General features: G+C 34.9%; 1 protein-coding gene across 1 annotated transcript in view; it reads left to right on the top strand.

Annotated features, from left to right (window-relative positions):
* ADAMTS17 (ADAM metallopeptidase with thrombospondin type 1 motif 17) overlaps positions 1-22,464 on the top strand; it is a 515,727-nt gene that overhangs the window by 54,229 nt on the left and 439,034 nt on the right. The window lies entirely within an intron of this gene.

A 22,464-nucleotide genomic window follows, 5' to 3' on the forward strand; every position in this document is an offset into this window, starting at 1 on the left:
AGGGAGAGAGAGAGAGAGAGAGAGAGAGAGAGAGAGAGAGAGAGAGAGAGAGAGAGAGAGAGAGAGAGAGAGAGAGAGAGAAAGAGAAATCACACAAATAAGCATAACTCAGCTTCCCTCCCAGGAAGAGACACAGAGCCAGGAATTCAGTCTTTGTCTGGAATATTAGACCTTTTGTGAAAAAGGATTTTAAACTTATGCTTACAAAAATTGAACTTTTAAAAACACTGCCATTGCTTTAACTCTTCATTCTTATGGAAGACACAATTGAAAAGTAATTTTGCTGTAGAATTAACTAGAAATCTGAATTCTAGTATTAATGATATTTTAATGTCTTGAGTGTAACATATATGATGAATACTTATTTTGGGGGCCTTTTTTTAAGGTTAAAAATCCTTTTTAGTGCATGCTTTGGCAGCAAATTCATCAACTTGGTCAAAGTGTCATACAAAAACTTCCTTGTAAACGTAAGGAACTGGTTAAATTCTGGATCCATTAATAAATTACTATTATTAAATTAGTAAAAAAAAATCTCTTCCATGTTAGTTTGATATCTGAACAATGAAAAGAAAATCATATTAAGGTAGTGGATTTTCTTCAGCCCAATTTAGCAGAGATTGTCAATCTTCATGAATGAAACCTGTGAATACTATTGGCATAGCACCAAAGTAACAAACCTAGATGCAATAATATGGAAAAATGGACCTCAATTTGTCATGAGGACTTTCCTCTCTCTCTACCCCCACCTCTGTGTTTATAAAATTTCAAACTGGACTAGAGTATTGTAATGCAAGATGGCTAATAGAAACCTTTGCTTCTGTAATTTCTAACAGTCACAAAAAATCAGTTAGAAGTCTTAGAATCATCAGAAACTCAGTTAGAACTTAAAGCTATAAATAGAGGTGAAGTTCCAACTGAAGGGGCTTTTGCCTTCTGGCTTTTGCTGTGGCTGGAGGCTTTTGCTTTGGCTTAGCCTATTGGCTTAGGCCTTTCAGCTTGGCTTTGACCTAATTGCTTCAGCCTTGGCCTGTGCTTATCTTGGTTTGGGGAAATTTAGACCTATCTCATTTCTCTGGACCTCTCCCTGATCTCTCCATCTACATCCCTCCCCTTCCCCTGAATTTGGGCCTTGGGTGGAAGGGAGGGTTGGGTGATTGGACATTGACAAGTAGAGTATCCTCAAATAAGTTACCCCTAGTTTTAGTGATTTGATAAAGACTTTACTTAAATCTTCCTGACTGGGAGAGCAGGCTCTCTCAGTCTTAACCTCTCCTGCAATCCATCCCCCACTATCAACCCTTTCCCTAGCAGCAATTCCCTAAACTCATCTCTCTTCTGACTGACCCTGGTATTAATAAATCCCCTTGTTACCTATTCAAACCCTCTAGTGAATTATTGTGTCAAAATTAAGACAAGGGCTGAAAGGGAAGGAATCATTTTCTTTTATTTTCTTGAGGGAGCACTGGGCATCCATCTTGGCAGGAAGTGGTTACCCGAGACTTCCTCTTACTAACAATTTCTCTGGTAGGGAGGAGTCCCTTTGACTCCTTCCTCGAGGAACTTTGGAAACTGACTAGAGAAGCACCCCAGCCTGTTAAAACATTTCTGACTGGCCCAATTCCTTTGTACCTATAGATATACCTTTCTTTGCCTGGAAGGGTTCAGCCCATCTTCCCCAATATCCTCTGTTTCTAGCCTCTGTGAATAAACCTGTTTGAGTTGCTCTCTCCTACATACCCCATTTCTCTTATCTCCTATATACCTTCCCGTACCTTCATTCCTCCTCCAATCACCTTATAATCACCTATATCCCCTTTATCTTTCCTCACACCCAAATTGCCTTCGAGACCCACTCAGATTACTTACATTTTTATAACAGTATATCTTTAGGATTAGATAAGAAGTAGCATCCTCTAGTGGAAAGACCACTGACTCTGGACTAATAGACATGGATTCAAATTCACCCTCTGATGCTTACTACTTAAATAATATTGGGCAGCTCACTTAACTTCTCTTGGCCTCAGTGGCCTCATTTGTAAAATGAAATAGCTAGTTTGAATAGCTAGCTTCTGAAATCCCTTCCAATTCTAGATTGCTTGCATTTAAAGTGTCAGGTTACCAAGTCACAAACTCTTTTAAAAATATCTAGAGATTTTGTAGTTTGCTTTTTGTTCTTAGTTTAAAGATTCTATGACTTACTTCATCTTCTAGTACAAGAAAATTCAACTTACTCCATCAATGTGTTTACTATGTACCAAGTCATGATGCTAGATTCTACTAAAATAAAAAAATGGCATAATGACTACCAGAGTTTACAGTTTGCTAAGCAAGGATTGAAAATATACTGAAATAAATATGATACAATATAGAAGTAACTGGAAGTGAGACCAGTGAATAGTGCATTGAACTAAGGCAGAAGAAAAGTAATAGCTAGTGTGAGAATAAAATTCAGTAAATACTCCTGATATTTTATGTTAAAGGATTTAATAATAAAAAAATGAGAGGAAAAGTAATTCCTTCAGCCAAGTGAGCAGAGCACAGAGCCAGAGACCCACACCTGTCACACTTTAACCAAAGCAAAGCCCAAAAAGAGCCCCGCAGCATGGGTCTCAGCCAAATTTATCTCCCAAGTATCTGTATATCAAATGAGGACATACTTAAAAGGATGCTGGGAATGTAGCTCAGGTGTGGCAAATTTTCCACTTGCACATTTACCCTGTGATCCTTTTGGAGACCAGTCTCCAAATGAATCATTTTAAACATAATTTAACTAAGGTACATACAATATTTACACAGGGAAAATACAACAACTTGGGGATAAGGAAACAAAAAGGAATCAAGAACAAAACCAATTAGGGGGCAGTTCCCTTTGGTACAACAAAGTACATATAAACAACTGTATTCAACCGCCCAAAGTTCAATTCTGCAAAGTTCAGTTTGTTCAGGAACTCCTGGAGCAGCATGGGGTCTCTGTAGGCATCTTCGTGGTGCCTTCTCCAAAATGTTCACCTTCTGGATTCTGGGAGGTACTCTCTTGTTCTAAATTAAATTCAAATTCAAAACAAAAAATTCACAACAATAACATAGTCCCTCCTGAGGAAGATAATAACACATCCCTGCCCCCCCCCCCAAGGAGGATACAGGGATGTTTATAAGAATCACACAGGGATACATGGTGGATTAATAAGGCATATGAATCAGTTATCAAAAACATCAAAGAATCCAAAGAAATTTTAAAAAATAGGATCTGAATGAAATATAGAATATCAAAAATGTGGAAAAAATTCTAGGAAGAAGGATAGAAAAAAATTCACAAATCACAGAAGGTTCTTATAGCTATTCATGTCCCATAAGCCTGCAATGACAATCATTACCAACCCAATTTAAGGGGGCATGAAGAGAGGATGAAAAGAGGACAACGAGGTTGTCTTTACATATTTAAAGAATTTCACATGTAAGAGAGATTAGATTTGTTTTCTTTGATCCATAGGGTAATTCCACAAAGATCCTGATATTATATTATATTATATTAAAATTAATTAAAATATTGGTGTAAACTTGCACACATTTTACCTACTAACTGTGACTTATTGGTAGAATTTCTATGCTAGCATGTGCCCTTCTCTCATAAAGGGGAAGTTTTCAAATGAAGAATCAGGCACAAAAAGTCTCAAAACTATCTAATGAAATTATGAAACATGTATTATATAATAAAGCTACCTCTTATTATTAATATTTCTTATCATTAGCTCAGATGCTTTGTCCAGTACAGGCAAACAGTATTGGCCTTGAAGTCGAACACCTAGGTTTGAATTCTCTGTCATTTAACATCCATGTGATTCTGGATACGTCACTTAATCTCTGCCTTGGTTTAAAGAAAAATGTGTATAATACAATTCATGCTTTCTTCTTCACAAGGTAGTTGTGAGGATCAAACAGATATGATAAGTACTGTGAACTGTAAATTACTATATTGATGTTAGCCATTATTCTTTGTCTCTCATGTAACACCTAGCATTGCACCTTGCATATACTGGGTGATTAGCAAGTATAATAGAAATTATTTGAGTTTATGGGATTTAAGGAATAAGGAAGAAAGGCTTGTTCATGTAGTGGATAGTGGTGACCTTAATCCCAGAAGACCTGAGTTCAAGTTCTACCTTTGTCACATTCCAGCTATATGATCATGGGGAAGTCACTTTCAGGATCTTGATAAAACTCTATAAAGCTATAAATTGCAGGGGAGTTGCTGGTCTGCATCCATGGAGAGAGTTTTCATGTGAGTAGTCCCCTGTACTGGTGAAATCACAAGTCCACATTAAAAAAAAAATAGAATCAGAACAAGAAATAGGAACAGAAATTAAGGGCCTTGAATCTTATAGTGTTTGTTTTTACTGCTTTGCCCTTATGTCAGAGAGGTTTTGCTCTTCGTCTCCTTTTTGTTTGTCCCATGAGAAAACAAGGTAGGTGGTAAATCAAGGAGGTGGAGGTGGGTAGGGAAGGTGAATAGCTGAGTCCTGGGGTTCTATTTTTCTTTTACATAATTTTTTCATAGTTTCTAAAGATGACAGCACAGACATTTTGAATTCTTTCCAGTTCTAGCCGTATTAAAGAACAGTTGTTTGGGGTTATGATGCACAAATGACTACCTAAAAGGGAAAATATTTTACAGTAGCAAAAAAAGGAAAAGTGTTTAAATTTAATACAAAATTTAATCATCAGATTATTACCACCAAAGACAAGTGGGCATTAGAGTCAGGAAACCTGAGGATTCAGCCAGTTTTTTATGAGTGCAAATATTCTACTACTGCAGTTGTCCAGGGGGATTTAGAGCTCTGCTGCTGTCATATTATGGGATATTTTTCAGCTGTCTCTAATGGGCAGCTTTTGGAAGCTAGTGTCCCAGACAACTGTAATTCTGGCTGCCAGCTAAAATGAAATATTTCATAATTATTATTTGACAAAGCTGCTCTATAAGCCTTCCTGTGGTGTGTGGGTGGGAATTGTATAGAAATATTTCATTATTTATTTTTATTGCTATGGAAAAATTCAAAGATCAAGATTGATAAACATGCAGAGTTTTGCATTGAACTTAAAAAAAAGATAGCTCTGCATACCATCTCTTGTGCATATAAACAGAATGGTAGAGAGAAAATAATGTTGCTGGGGTTACCTCATTTTATGTGACAGATACTTCAAAGTGACCTCAAAATGTGATGTCAGTACTTGCAAATATTTCTAATGATGATCATAGCCTCACTAAACTCTTGAACCAGGAGTTCTTAACTTTTTTGTGTTATAATCCCTTTTTTGTTCTGGTGAAGACTTTGAGCTCTTCAGGAAAAAACCAATCCATATTTTGAAATGGACAAAATATATGGAATTATGAAGAAAATAAATTATATGTGAATAAAATTATCAAAATATTATTTAGAAATTTCAGATTCTAATTTAAGAACCCTTTAGATGAATTCATGAATGAGAAAAAAAATTCCTTACCTGCTTGCTAATCTTTGGGTGATGATCCCCTTGGATCTTAGATAGGCTGATCCTTCCAAGAATTCTGTTTCTGGGCTTATTCTTGGAGCTTTGGGGATTGATACATCCTGTCTTAGCTTGTATTCCAACTGATAGAGTCTTTGAACATTCAGAGTTATAGGATCAGAGACTTTGGAGGCCAACAAGTCCAAACCCTTCATTTTACAAATGAGAGAGCTGAGGCACAGATAGATTAATGAGTGAATTGCCAAAGGTAACACAGCTAGTCAAGGTGTGAGGCAGGATTTGAACCTAAGTCTTTCTGATTGCAAGTTCAGTGTACTATGCACTGTCATGATGAATAGTGGGGTCAAACTTTAGCAGAGATTGTAACAAATATTTGATTAAATATTTGATTAAAGTTGTTAGAAATAAAAATCATTTTAGCAGATAGTTTAAAGGCACTCTACTATAATTATTTTTGAAGAGTATAATGCTGGGGTACATTATTCATCAAGAACTGCTTATTGATTACTTTTGTAAAATGGTTAATTAATTTATTCATTCTTTAAAGGAAGATTATTTAGGATTTTTTTAAGTGGAGGAGACTTGTTTTTTAAGAAGAAAAGTACTTCACTAATTGTGGAGATCTCTTTATCATCTCTGATAATCTGATGACAGTTTAGTTGATAAGGAAATAAGGACAGGACAAGGGAAATGTCTTTTACTTCATGCTTCCAGCTCTGGCTCCAGGAGCATGGAGTTTATTATATATATTTCAAGACTCATTTCACACAAAAGAACCCCCCCCCCCGGAAACTTTGCAGATGTGCAGAAGTTACAAATTATGTCACATCAAAACACAAAATATTGGCTTCAGAATAGACCAAGGCCAAGGCTGAATTTTGACTAGGTTCTTATCAGAAAGCCAAGTTGGGGAGTATCTTGGCCTTAGCTATAACAGGCAGCAGCATGCCTTGCTGTGTTAACAGTGTTAACCCTTTAAATTCAGGTTTGATAGGAACTTAAAGCTTTTCAGTAAGGCCATAATACTTTTCAAGAAGAAATCACAAGAATCACAAAAAGGGTCAAAAGAGGAGTCTCAGATTTTTATCTATTCTCTTATTGGCTTCCCACAACTAATGGAAAATCTTTTTCTTTGAAAAGTTAAAGAGTTTTGCTGGGTATCTTCTTACCATGTTTTAAAATATTTTGGAAGGGCAGGCTGTTTGAGGTAAAAGCAAAGATAAGAAGACAGATAAAATCTCTCCTAACTGGTCCTCCATCCCTATTCCTGAAAAAAGAGAGGCTTCTGGATATCTTCAGTAGGTCCCAACAAGAATAATTGTTTAATGATCCTAAAATGCTTAGACTATAGTATAAGTAGTTTAAAATTGACTAATAACTAGTTCTACTTTAGGCATTTGGGGACTTAAGAATAAGATTACAAAAAGCCCAAGGTGGTATATATGAAGGAGAAATGTGGAATAGTGGAAAGCCCACTGGTTTGGGAGCCAGAAGCCCCTAGTTCTAGTTCTGTCTTTACCAATGACTTTGTGATTTTGGGCAAATCTGAATCCCTCTAAAATGGTTTCATCATCTAACAAATAAGAAGGCTGCATTCAAAAGATCATTCTTGAGCTAAAATAAATACCAAGAACCAGTGATAGCTTACATATATATTGTACTTACTATGTATCAGGCATAGTGCTAAGGGCTTTGCAATTATTATCTCATTTGATCTTCAAAGACCAAATATAGAAGTGCTATTAACATCTCCATATGCAAATGAGGAAACTGAGGTAAATTAAGATTAAATGGCTTACCCAGGATCACATAGATGGTAAATGTCTGAGGCCAGATTGAACTCAAGTCTTTCTGAATTTAGACTTGAAGCTCTATCTACAAGTAGCTGCCCCACTCACAGAGTCTTCTTTAAAACATTGCTTTTTTATATTTTTATCTATTTTGACACTTTCTTTTTTGGGACAACTACATAAATTTAAGAATTTTTCCATTGTTGTGTGAGGAGGCTGGGAAAAAAATTCAAGCATACAGAGTGATCTTTAATGGACCGGACAAAGTCTATGTTGTTTTGTGTGTGTGTGTGTGTGTGTGTGTGTGTTTCTTTTGGTTTTGTTTTTGCAAAGGTATTTCCTCTACCTAAAATCAAACTCTTCTGAGCAATTTGAATGTTTTGTTTGTGTGTGCTTCCTTGTCATTTATGTCACAGGGAACCTATATTTTTTGTGCAAAAAAAAAAAAAAAAAGAAAGCAACCACATTAGTATCTAATGTCCAGACAGGTTGATTCCAGGTGCAGAAGCCATATGGATTTCTTTTCATTATATCTCATTTGCCCTGTCTTGCACTGGTTGTAACATGAGAACATCAATTAACTTCTTTCCCCCAAGCTATGTGTTTGGAGAATGTTCTTTTTTCTTTTTCATCAATTCAAGAGATAAAACTGTCAAGCTCCATCATTGTAGCCTGATCCCTCAGCAAGTCTTCTACTTAAGTTAAAAGTTCTAGAGAAAAAACATGGATCATTTCTATGCATTTATGCTTTGTTTTTCAAGTTAGTCAAACACATCTTGTGTGGGCACCTGAAATGAATATATACCTTCTATGAAATGCCAAGCAGCTATTATGACAGAGCTTTAGAATAGTTATATCAAGAACACATGAATGCCAAATTTTTGTAGGATTTTGACTCCACTAACTGCTTACTGAGTCAGGTAAATATATAGTTATACCTTATTTTATCCATTAAAAAAGACATTTTGGTTTCCAAATTACATTAATAGCAATTTTAAATATACGCTTTCCAAAATTTTAAGATCTAATGTGTCTCCTTCCCACCCAATCTTTACCCCTCTTGCATCTGGTAAGTAATCTTATCTGCATTAAACATGTATTGCTGTGCAATAAATACTTACAAATTGGTCATTGTTGTAAGATGGTTTATTCCATTCATATTCACAGTTATGATTATTAACAGTGTATTCCCCTCAATCTTATTTTCCCCCTTTTGAACATGCCTTTTCTTTCCTTTCACTCTGCCCCTCCTCACAAATATTTTGCTGTTAATCATTACACATCTCTACTTCCTCCACCCTTCTATTACCCTCTCCCTTTATTCTTTTCCTATTTCTCTATAGGGTAAGATAGGATTCTATATCCAAGTGAGTGTGGTTATCATTCCCTTTCTGAGCCAATTCTGATAAGAACAAAATTTTAAAAACCCTCATCTTCTTCTCAATCGTAATAATTTTTCTGGTCTTTTTAGGTGAGATAATTTACCCCATTATACCTCTCCCTTATCTTTTCTCTCAGTGTAATCCTCTCTTTCACTCTTTGATTTTTTTATATATCGTCCTAGTCAACTTACTCCCCCACCCTCTATATATACTCCTTTTGATTGCTCTAAAATAATGATAAAATGTTTGAAAGTTATAAATATCATCTTTCTATGTAGGAATATAAATAGTCTGACCTTACTGAATCCCTTAAAATTTCTCTTTCTTGTTTACTTTTTTATGATTCTCTTGAGTTTTGTATTTGGACATTAGATTTTCTGTTTACATCTAGTCCTTTCATAAAAAATGCTTTGAAATCTATTTTATTAAATCACCATTTCCGCTCCCCACCAAATTATAATCAATTTTGTTGGGCAGGTAATCTTTTTTGTAAATCTAGTTGCTTTGCTTTGTGGAATATAATATTTCAAGCCTTCTAATCCTTTCATGTAGAAGTGTCTAAATCCTCTGTAATCCTTAGTATGTCTCCATGATTTCTAAATTATTTCTTTCTGGCAGCTTATAGTATTTTCTCCTTGACTTGGGAGCTTTTGAATTTCCTTAGAGTTGTCATTTGGGGATTTATTGCAGGAGGGAACCTGTGGATTCTTTCAATTTCTATTTTATCCTCTTGTTAAAGAATATTAGGGTAGTTTTCCTTGATAATTTTTTGTAATATGATGTCTAAGCTTTTTTTAAATCATGGGTTTCAGGTAGTCCAGTTCTTCTTAAATTGTCCCTCCTGAATCTATTTTCCAGGTTAGTTTTCTATTTCAATGAGAAATTACATGTTTTCTATTTTTTTCATTCTTTTGATTTTATGTTTTCTTAATGTCTCATTAAGCTATTAGCTTCCACTTGTTGAATTCTAATTTTTAGGAAACTTTTTTCTTCATTGGGCTTTTTTGGGTCTCTTTTCCCATTTGGCAAATTCTGCTTTTTTAAGATGTTATTTTCTTCTTGAACTGTTTTCATTTCTGTTCTCCATTTTCCCTCTGCCTCACTTATTTGATTTTTGGAATCCTTTTTTTTTTTTTGGTTCTGCTAGAACCAATTCTCATTTTTCTTTGAATTTTGCATGTAGATTCTTTGATCTTATTGTCCCTTCTGAGTCTGTGCCTTGTTCTTTGTCACCAGAGTAATTTTCTATGGTTAGGTGAAGGTTTTTTTTTTGGATATGCACTCATTTTTTAGCCTTTTCCTTGACTTTTATTTTTATAATAAAAATGTTCTCAGAGTAGAGGAGGCAGTCTCTTACTTCAGTTTTTCCTTGCTGCTTCTCTCAGCCCTAGTTCTGGATTTCTGCAAGTTTCAGTCTTCCTAAGATGGTTTGATAGCCCTGTGGGCTGAGAGTTCTGAAAGCCAATTCCCACTGCTGATTCAGTCTCCCCAGTGACTGCTGATGACTTGCAGGGCTCAGAACACTGTGAAGTACCTTTTGTTGGGGCTTAGGGTCTCACCTCTAACTAAGGCAAGGTTATCAGCCTTCACTCTGGGTTTACACTGTCCAGACACACTGGGGTCTGCTTTGTGCTGGGCACTTCAGGCTAAGAAGGGGTTTTAGGCTTCCATTTGATCTTGTACCAACTAGGCATATTGCAGATTCCCTGTACTTGTGTTTGGGGCCTCACTACAGACTTGCTCTAGGTCTTAGACCTTCAAAGGGTGGGCATGAGATGTTCAGTTGTTGGTTTAGGCAGTATCTTGAAGTTCACTTAGGCAGTATCTCAAAGTCGGCTTAGGCAGTATCTTGAAGTATCTGAGCCTAGGTTCAGAACCTGGAGCAGTAGAGGTGGGTGATAGGGCTTGTTGGTTTGTGCTGGTACACTTTTGTGTAGCCTTGCTGTGGCCTATGCAGCCTTGCAGTACTATCCTCTTAGCCCAGTGAACTAGACCCTCTCTATCTATCTTCCAAGTTGTTTTTCTTTGGGCAAATTGTTTTGCTTCATCCTCTTGTTGGTTCTGTCACTCTAGTAGTTGTTTTGAAGAATTTTTAAGGTTAATTGGAGAGGATTCTCAGAGAGATTCAAGCTTTCTGTGTTTCTACTCCACCATATTCTATAGCTATATTTTAGAAATATTTATAGTAAGACTGGGGAACAAAAAATAAGTTTTAATTTGTTTTCAATTAACCCTTTGATTGAATGTTTTGTATAATAATGCTTTTATTTTCATAGCATCCCTTTTAGCTTATTCAGTTCTTGGAAGGATGATAGACTTAACATGTGTTCCCTAAGTGAAGTTGAATTATATTTTCATAATAGCATATTAGAGGTGGACTTGAAATTAGGAAGACTATTTTAAATCTACCTCATACACTAGTTTAGTGACCCTGGGTAAACCATTTAACTTCTGTGTATGCCTATCTTTCCTCATTTGAAAATTGAGAGAGGTTCGACTTATGCACTAAAGACATTTTCTAGTCTTAATTTATGAACCTATGCATTTGATTCTGGAGTACTTTTTTTTAACAGCAAAAATGTTCCTTTCCCCATTCCCTTTGAGGTATAGCAGGTTCCATGAAACATCCGTCTGTCTTTATTTTTATTGAAGGACTAGAAGACTTACTTCTTTCTAGAAAGACTGCAATTATCTTTTAATCCTCAAAGTAGATTTAGAAGCTGATAATTTTCAAGGATTATAGTAGTGATTCCACATCATCATTCCCAGGATTATTGAAAAACATCCTCTCTTGATTTAATTCATTGGTTACAGTGTTGAGATCCCTATCTGAACATATGACACCTGCCTTTATATCACAGGCTCTGAGATCACTTTCCATAAACTCTACTCTCTTTGATAGTCTGGCTCTCCAGAGAGCAATTTATTTGCTTTTCCCCTAAGGATTCTAGGGGTAAACATGAGGGCCTTGAGATTTTTTTTAAACTGTTGGCCACAAGTCCTTAACACTGATTATCTCATTGATATCAGTTAGCCTAGTGACTTAATTAGTCACCCAGAGTTAATAAGCTTTTATCATGGGTATTTACTAAACAGGAAATAAAAAGAACAGTTGGTATAAAACATTCTTCTTACTGTAGGGCATATTCTTTCACAATTACATCCAGAATTTAGGGGAAAGTGTGCTCAAATTTAGAAAACACTTGTGGCAAAGATATAACAGTTTCTGGTTGAATGAAAGTCCATTACTCCACTCATGGAATTCTAATGTAGTTCCCTTTAGTTTTAGTTGTCTATTCCTGAAAATGTCTTTCCAAAATGTGTCAACTTGGCCTTGGTTGCCAAGGCATATGATGTAGAATATGCCCATCACTTGCTGCTATTTCAGGAATGCTTCTAGGAGGCCAAATAAATGTCTAAATCTTCCAATAGGAAGATGAAATTCATAAAATTGTTCCCTAGTCAAGGGGAATTGGGGAAGAGAAATAACCTCTTCTCATTTTTTTTTGTAACTAAAGTGATTTCTTTTCACTGGGTTGGACTGTAGGTTCTCTACTACAAGGGTGATCTGCTATTGTAATTCCAACTTCTAAACTAACTTACAGTTTTTTAAAGCTAAGTCCCATAGGGTATGACTGACTTTCTTCAAACAACCACAGAACATTTCCTATGTGGTATCATTTGTTTCACTCAGTGACTCAAAGATATTTAAATCCCCCTTGGAATAATTGGATCCAAGTAAATTATGCCCCTGATTGATGAATTCTATGCAAACATTTAGTTCTTGTTCATACCTATTTTACCTCTGATTGATTCAGTTGAAAGGGAACCCTTTATTATTTACGAGGTAGAGATTTTAGGGGATCAGTCAATTAATCAATAAATATTTATTAAGTACTTAATGTGTGCCAGATACTGGGAAAATTGCCAGTCAAATTGATGCTCTATTTCAAATTGAAAAACTGATGCTGGGCCATAATATTTAATAGCTCTCTATAGTTTTCTAGTCCAGGAAAATTATATTTTAACAAAAGCACAGTTTTCTATACTTCTTTTTATGGAATTAACATAAAAAAGCAGTCTAGATTGAAAATAGTTTGGACTTAGAGAAAATTAAAGAATTCATATTTGGTAACATGTCTTATACTTGCCTTCTTATAAAAAAGGAGGAAGTTGAATTGTATGCAACTGTCTAAAAATTCACCAGGCCAGAAATTATTTTGAATATATGAAACTAAAATTTTCAATTAAAGTAGCTGTCTCATTATAAATAGTTTCTTTCCCGTTTTAAAGGTACACATTAATGTTCTGATTTAACCATGCTGGTAGCTTTTTATTAGAGTCATAGACTTTGTGGAAAAACTTCTGATTTTGAAAAAAAACACATCTTTTCTGATTAGTAACTTCTTTTTCTACTGTTTAGATTTCCTTTTACAGGACTTTTCTAGATCTGTATTTCTAAGACATCTGTCACCATGGTATCTAAGTATTTGAGGTGTGTCAGTATTTGGCCTTTGAAAAAATCAGTAGGATGGTTTTAAAATATTCATTTCAGGTATTATTTGTGTTACAAGAAAAATGTAGGAAAGCAATAGATGAGTCTAGATTTTGGAAAATCTGGGTAGCTTGATGATTTAACAAAGCTTTCAAATTCTGTAGCATGTGTCTTTAAAAATATCTATTTTTTTATTTGTTGGAAATACAGTTATACAAAAGGTGAAATTTAGTATTTGTGACAAACTGGAGGATTTTATACCTATTTGGTTTCAAGACAGTTTTATAATAGACATGTTAAAGACATTTTGAATGCAATTAACCACAGCATCTACCAACTAAAGAGAAAAAACATCAACCCGTAGGCTGAATCTAAAATTCTTGGAATTCTTGGAAATTTAGCTTCTCAATTCTTTTCTTACCTAAGTATAATTAGTTTTCTCTGAGCTATATGTGTACATGTAAGTTCCTTAAAGGCAAAAACTCCTTTACCACCTTTGTAATATCAGTATTTAGCACAGTGCCTGCTATATGATTGGTCTTTGTTGATCTAGTGAATGATTGTATGGAAACCTAGTATCCATACTATTGATCCCTGTTAAGGGCACTCTGGAATTCTGTGAGGCAGCTTTAAACCCACTTAAGATCATGGATGTTACAGTAATCCTGGTTTTCTTGTACATAGAATTTCCACTGGAAATTCTGCAGGCATCTTGCACACTTCACCTTTCCCTACTCTATACCTAAATTTATGCTCACTATATTTAGCAATATAAAAAACTATTCCTTGTGCCTTATTCTAACTTTCTACCACTATTTCTGCTCTAGGAAGGGTAAGGAAAGTAATTCCAGGGAAGAAAGGGTTTGCATGTAATACAGGCATGATAATATAAGAAACAAAGTAATGCAAGAGTGTAAAAATAAACTTGACTAACAATGTCTAATTTTGCAAAACAGCAGTAATATAAGTGAAAGTAACCATATCTAAGGAATGCAATAAAATATCTTTGTAAACACTAACAGATGTAGATCTTCAAAGGTGCATTAAAGTTATATCTTAACTTGCTATCTGTTCTTTATATTAAAACAAAACTACAAAAGTAGTCTCTAACTCTGCCATACAAGCAGAGTGCTTCTAAAGCAATCTATCATATCATCTCTCAATATCATATTAATCTATCATAAAGCAATTAATCTTATAATCAATTAATCCCAAGTTTTGTGTTAGTATCTTACTTAAGCTATATTAATAGTGTTAATACTCCAAGTTCTAAGGTATTAATATGTTAAGGTTATCTTGTTAGTAATAATTATGTACATTGGTATATATATTTACCTATTCTTACTGCTATTATGTCTTTCCCTAATCTAACTCTTTATTCCAAAGGTCCCTAAATCTACCTTTCCCTAAGTTTGTCAATAATACTAAACTATATACGCGTTAGTAAATATAATACATATGTACGGCTATATACAATGCATACATATACTATTGAACTTTGTACAAACGAGAGTTCTGTTGATTTTTATCAAATCAAGAAAATCAATAGATCTTTTTGATATGATGGAGATCATATGATATTCTTCCCTTATATACAGATATTTACATACAATGTATATACATGTGCATATGCATATGTATATATATATATACTCTTGTTTATCTATATGAGGTCCATGTTAAGAAATGAAAAATCAGTTTTGTGTTGTGTCTTATGTACTGATATTTGCTGATGCATGCACATATTTACCTCTATTCTCTGGATACTGTGTCAGCACTGGAGAATCACAATTCTCATTGTGTAATTGTGTAATCAATATTATCATCTTACATTATTTCCTCCTTCCACTCCTTTTCCTGCAAAATATTTAATAAAGATTACAGTTCACTTGTGAGTGTCCTTTCCTTTGTGATGCCCATGCTGTGGATCACTGTAGCTTGTAGCTTTTGTGCACTTCATTTTTTCATCTGTTCGGCATGCATACTTGTTGGTTGTCTAACATCTTGACTGATGATTAACTTGTCATCTTCTTAAACAGGAATAGTAGTGTTTGTATAATTGTGTCAGTTGTGTTACATAATTTTTTGTGTTGCACTGATTTTGGGATTTTTAGATTTTTGAATTTTTGGATTGATTTTAAGTAGTTTAATCTTCATCTGTGCATTCTGCATTCAGTAGATCTGGTTGTGTATTTATTTGATGTAGATTTAAATCAGTTGTTGTTTCTGGGTGTCTTCATTTATAGCATGTTCTTTTACTGGCTTCACATGCATGATGTGAAACCAGGAATCTTTGTTCTGACCTTTGACACTTGTAGGAGTTGTGAGTAGTATTTAATAAGGCCCAACCCATTTAGAGTCAATAATGGATTTTTCTTGCAAAATTTCTTATGCATACCATATCTCCTGGTTTAAGTTCATGTAAGCTAAAGTCCAAAGGAACTCTCTGATTTAAAAGTCCAAGTCTGTGCAATTCATCCAGTCTTTTCTTGAAAGCTTTCATGTGTCTAAACAGCTGGCATTCAGCTCCAAGGTGTGACAAGTGAGTTGATTTTGGGGATGATCTGTGCCATGATGGGTGTCCATATAGAAGTTCAAATGGTGATAAATGGGTGTCACTACAGGGTTGACTTCTCAAGTAAAAGAAAACAATGGGGTATGCTTGTACCCATTTTAGATGGCTTTCTGAACACACTTTTCCTATCAATGTTTTAATTTGTTTGTACAGTGTTCAATTTGCCCTGATGATTGGAGGTGATAGATTGGATGGAGGCTCCTTTTTATTCTTAGGGCTTTATGAATGTCATAAAGAAGATTTTGGTCTGAGTCAGTTCTGGCTGATATTGAAAATCTCGGGAATATATTTCTCAGAAGTATTTTTACCACAAAGGAAAGGACACTCACAAGTTAACTGTAATCTTTATTAAATATTTTGCAGGAAGAGGACTGGAAGGAGGAAATAATGTAAGGTTAAGAATGTACATAAATGCAGCAGACTTGCTCTCTAGATGTTATACATCTTAGATTCTGTCATAGATAAAAACAAAGCAAAACTAAACTAAAAAGTTCCCTTGTATTTCAAAACTTGGTCTTTGTCTGACAAGCTGTCTTAGGTCTAGCTATTGCACCTCTTCTACCTGGTGATCAGTTTCTCTTGTTCTGTCCTTTTCTTAGAATCCCCTGAAATCTGAAATCTTCTCTACCTAGAAATAGAGACTTCTAGTTTTCCAAGTATTTTGGAACCTTTCTGCTTATGACATCAGAAATAGGACATTAATTATCTGCTCCCGAGTAGGACTTTGTTTCTCTTGGTAAAATGTCTTCAGCTTCCTTGACCTATCATTATGAATGTTTTCCCATTGCCCACCCATTGATATAGTGATATACTAAGTCCTGGTAACAGCCTTTTAAAAAAAACCTTTTGAGAAAGTGATAAATGTTGGAGGGGATGTGGCAAAATTGGGATGCTAATACACTGTTGGTGGAGTTGTGATTTGGTCCAACCATACTGGAGGGCAATTTGGAACTATGTGCAGATGGCTTTAAAAGAATGCCTACCCTTTGACCCAGCCATACCACTGATGGGTTTGCACCCTAAAGGGATAATAAGGAAAAAGACTTGTACAAAAATATTTATAGCTGCCCTATTCATGGTAGCAAAAAATTATAAAATGAGGAGGTATCCATCAATTGGGGCATGGCTCAATAAATTGTGTTATATGTTGGTGATGCAATATTATTGTGCTGAAAGGAATAATGAACTGGAGGAATTCCATGTGAACTGGAAAGACCTCCAGGAATTGATGCAGAGTGAAAGGAGCAAAACCAAGAGAACATTATACACTGAGATGGATACACTGTGGCACAATCAAATGTGATGGACTTTTCTAATAGCAGCAAGGTAATGACCCAGAAAAATCCAGAGGAATGTAGGAGAAAGAATGCTGCCCATATCCAGAGAAAGAACTGTCGAAATGGAAATAAAGTAGAAAAATATGTATCGAGTAGTGTGATAGAGATATGATTGGGGCTTTGATATTAAACCATCACTCTATTGCAGATATGAATAACACAGAAATAGGTTTTGAACAATGATACATGTATAACCCAGTGGAACTGCTTGTTGAATTCCGGAGCAGGGAGGAAAGAGCGAGGGGGGGCGGGGAGCAGGGATCTGGAATCATGTAACCATGAAAAAATATTCTAAAGAAAAAAGAAAAAAAAACTTTTGGAAAACCTTTATGTTCTCTCTCCTCACTCATCTCTAGTCTCTGTGGTGATATCTTTGATTTCATTCTTTACTTTGCCTCACTTTTACCAATAGTAATAATCAATAGCTGTCCCAATTCGACAGTATGTACTAATCTATTTTTAAGGGATAAGTTGCTGCCCAGTTTTGGAGATAGGTACTGCCCTAGTATCATTCCTTTGTTCCCTGTGCCCTGAGAAGATGGCAGATCTCTCCTGTGAGTGATTTGCCCCTTACTAGATACCATTTTGTATTCATTAAACACTGTTGAAATAGTAAATCACCAATCCTCAAAGGATCATAAAAGTGATGCATTCTGCACTGGACTATAATACTTCTTAAGACCAAAATGATTAATATTAGAGAGGAACTGGTTCTCCTCTTCTCCTTTGGACTCTTTCCTTGCCATAGTCTTAAATGATTTTACTTTTTAGAATGGTAGCCATTGCTAGGGTTAAGTTAATCTCTTGTCACTAGCAATTAAAAATGCTATTTTTATTTTTGATTGGAATAAATTTTGCCCATAAATGTTGGAAATCATGGTAAAAGTGATAACTCAACTCTTGCTGAATAGGGTTTGAGGTAGCTGTTGCTGGGCCTGTTGAGAGAACATAGAGATCCACTTTCCCAGTATTTGATGAAATCATATCTATTAAGAAGTTAGTAAAGGGAGAGTGTCATTTTCCTACCCTCCTTTCTTCATCCAGTGCCATTTTTATTTCATCTATATATGTTTTAGAAGGGATAATTGTTTTTGCTGAATTACTTTCTAGAATATATTTCTAGGTGGAGATTCCTTGACAGTGTAGATGCTCTTTGTTTTCATAGAAAACAGGCTGATCTTTGGATAAGGTATGCTGAAAAAGAGAGGTTGTCTGATTGAAGCTAATGGCACAAGAATTGAGCCAAATACAAAATAATTTAACATCAAAGACTTGTGCTTTAGTGAACTTTCTATTTTTTTCATATGGTGCTTTTTTATCTCCTAGTTTAAGACTGTATTTGTGTGTGTGTGTGTTTATCTCCTAACAAATATATTTTAGAGTCATGACATTCTAACAAAATATAAATGTAATTGGTGATTTGCTTTGGGCCAGACATTCAGAAACACAATTTGGGATTAGGTGAAAAAAAGTAATCAATGTACTTATTTCCTTTGACCCAGAGAGCTCATTGTTTGTCAAAACCCTGAGAATCTTATAAAAAGAAAGAATGGTCTCATATTCACCAAAATATTCCTAGCAAAACAAAGTAGAGGCTCATTTATTGGGAGAAATGATTAAGCAAATTGTAGTGAATATTATTGCTTTGTAAGAAATGGTGAATATGAAGAACTGATAAGTTAAGAAGTCAAAGGAACTGATATACGGTGAAATAAGCAGGATGAAAACAGTTTTCACAGTGTAAACATAAGCAAAAAAACCTCTCCTCTAATAAATTATATTGACGAAACTTAGCACAACAAAAGAGTTGAGAAAATGCACCTTCCTCTTATATTGTGTTGTTAGGGGCCTATGCATATGCAGTATTTTGAATATTGTCTGACAGTGAATGCTTTGGTCTATTTTGCCAAACTAATTTCCTCCCCCTCTTTTTAAATCTTTGCTGCAAGAGAGGGTTCACTATGTAGAGGAACGATAAGAGATAATCATAATTGAAGTTTAGGTAAAATTAGACCTCAATAGGGGGCAGCAGGGTAGCTCAGTGGATTGAGAGCCAGGCCTAGAGATGGGAGGTCCTAGGTTCAAATCTGGCCTCAGCCACTTCCCAGCTGTGTGACCTTGGGCAAGTCACTTGACCCCCATTGCCTACCCTTACCACTCTTCTGCCTTGGAGTCAATACTGTGTATTGTGTGTATTCCAGACGGAAGGTAAGGGTTTAAAAAAAAATTAAACCTCAATAAAATAAGATCAATTTTAAAATCACTTTATTGACAAGTGATTCTGTCTTGGCTTCTGAATTGTGGGGGTCCATATTTCCAAACAGAAATAGCCGCATCTTGATTTCTGTCTTTATTTCTACTCAGAAATAATTTCTATGGCTCTTGAGATTTTTATTACTCAGTAAAATCTAAAAAACAGAATAATAATTATATTATGAAGCACGTGATCAGGAATACTTTGTCATTGTCAAACCTGAAATGTGCCTTCTGGCACTAACTGTAAAAATGATACCAAGGAATCCTTTGATTCAAGAAGGGGGTTAGAAAAAGAGCCAGGCGCTGTCCTGGGAGTTTGGTTTCAGTCTGTGTTTTGTTACATAGGCAAGGTAATCGGTCTGTCCTCTTTCCCACAGGTGGTGGATATGACTGATTACAAATTACAACTTGGGAGTTGCAGCTGTTAGTTTTTGGTAACTCCCTAAATTGGCAGCTCTCCAGTGTTGAATAAAATTTCATGTTTTATACTGAAGTCTAAAATGGAGAACTTGTAATGTTCTGTATTTGGCAAACTGAATGTTTTTCTTTTACAGTATTTCAAGAAGCCATCTTTAATTCACAAACATTACACTCAAACATTCTGCATAGATTCTATATAACATAAGGAAGAAAAGATAAAAATTATAATGACTTTTTTGTCTTTTGAAAAAATTTCTAAAAAGGATGGTAGTAGATGATTTAGGTAAAAATGATTTGCCTAGCATTACTGAGTTAGTGGTTGGATAGAAGAGAAAGAAAGGAAGATATTTTTATATGGATAAGAACCCATATATTGGGAGATAAACATGAATGTATAATATTGATGCTTATGTCAATTTTAGATGGTAATTGAGTGGCTAAGAATATTTTTTGCATGAGTCTGTGAATTAGAGACAATGAGGTAGAAGAAAACAAATCAGAATGAAGACATGATCATGCTATTTCCATATTTGATGGATTTATGATCAAATGAGTGTGGGCCCAATCTTCATCCAGGGACTGCAACCCTTATGTGTCTTCTCATCTATATTGTTCCTATCTATGTCCTTTCATAAATTTTCTAGTCTACCAAATTCATTGGAGGCCTTCTTTTAGGTCCTTGGATATTTCATGGTTATTGTTAAAAGAAGTACTTGAATTATGTGTGTATTAGCCCTTGCTCTTTTATGACTAACTCACTTCCTTTTTTAGTTTAACATGCCCTTGATGATGCCATTTTTTAATGACAGTCATTGGTGACAGTATACTAGAACCTACTAATATTGGTCATTTGTCCTCTCCATAGACATTTAGGTTACCCATAATTATGGATTTTTTGAGATTGTGTGATTAATACCAATCTACTATCATTAGCAAAAATTCATTGTCAAAAAGATAGATATTTGTGCCAGGGAATGGCTTGTGATCATTGACTGTGGAATATAATTTCTAGAATATATTTTGCCTTATTTTCTTCCTTTTATCAAATTCTGTCCCTAGATTATGATTCTTCTACCATGACCATTCTAATACTGATAAATAATGGTTACCTCATGTAGAAAAGGAGTTGAACTAGATGTTTTCTGAAGTCTCTTTGTTCTTTAAATCTGTGAGCTTATGACAATAATAGTTAGCATTTATAAAGCAGTTTAGGATTTGCAAATTATATGTGTTAATATAATAGCCCTGTGAACTGATACACAGAAATATTTAGTGACTTTCCTTAGGTCACACAGTTAGAAAGTAATCAAGATTGGATTCAAACTCAGGATCTCTTGACTCTCAAGACTTTTATTCTAGCCACCGTGTCCCTTAACTGCTGCTAGCCATGTAACTTCATATTGCATTCTAGGCAAAATTCATTCCCTGTCCATTTGTTGTTTTTAAAAAAATTTTATATAAACTGATGGGTCAATCTTTTAGATGGCAATGGATCTCATTTATAGTACTACTGAATTTTTTATAGAATATCAGTGCAGTGTTATCTACCACAGGAGAATCTGGATAACTTCATCTATTTTACCCTTCTTTCATTTTTATATTCTCTATTCTGGTGAACAGCTTTGCTGAATGTTTCCTTGCTTTATTCCTTGATATTCATAAGAGAATATGATTAAATAAGGCTAATCTCTGGTTTTGTTCATCAAAAAATATTTCATCATCATAATATCTGCATGTTAAGTACTTCATAGAAAATAAATATAGAGACATATTTTGTCTACTGAAACACATTTTTATATGTATAATCAATAGATCATACTTTCTGTGGGGTCTTCTCATAGTCTCTGCATCTCTTAGTAAAATTTGTGACTGATGATGTTGTCTGCTATCAAAAATTGTGCTAAAGAGGAGACCAAGCTATCACTTTGCAGATGATATGATGGTCTACTTGAAAAATCCTAGAGAATCAACTAAAAAGTTGGTGGAAATAATCAACAACTTTTGCAAAATTTCAGGATACAAAATGCACATAAATCATCATCATTTCTATATATATTTCCACCACATTGCAGCAGCAAGAGTTAGAGAGAGAAATTCCATTTAAAATCACCTGATACAATATAAAATACTTAGGAATCTATCTGCCAAGACAAACACAAGAATTATACTATGAAACCTTTTCCACACAATTAAAACTAGATCTAAACAGTTGGAAAAACATTGATTGCTCATGGGTAGGGTGAGCTAACATAATAAAAATGACCATCCTACCCAAATTAATTTATTTATTTAGTGCTATAGCTATCAAACTACCAAAAAACTTTTTTCCTGAATTAGAAAAAAACTATAACAAAGTTCATTTGGAAGAACAAAAGACCAAGAATATCAAGGGAAATAATGAAAAAAAATAGGAAGGAAGGTGGCCTAGCAGTACCAGATCATAAACTGTATTATAAAGCAGTAGTCATCAAATAATATGGTACTGGTGAAGAGACAGAAGGGAGGATCAGTGGAATAGACTTCGGGTAAGTGACGTCAGCAAGACAGTGTATGATAAACCCAAAGAACTCACCTTTTGGGACAAAACCCCGCTATTTAACAAAAACTGCTAGGAAAATTGGAAAACAGTATGAGAGAGATTGGGTCTTGGTCAGAGATGGACAAACTATGTCCTGTGGGCCAGATGCGGGTCCGCTGAAAAGTT

The sequence above is a fragment of the Gracilinanus agilis genome, chromosome 2 (genome assembly GCF_016433145.1).
Source record: "Gracilinanus agilis isolate LMUSP501 chromosome 2, AgileGrace, whole genome shotgun sequence".
NCBI classification, from domain to species: Eukaryota; Metazoa; Chordata; class Mammalia; order Didelphimorphia; family Didelphidae; genus Gracilinanus; species Gracilinanus agilis.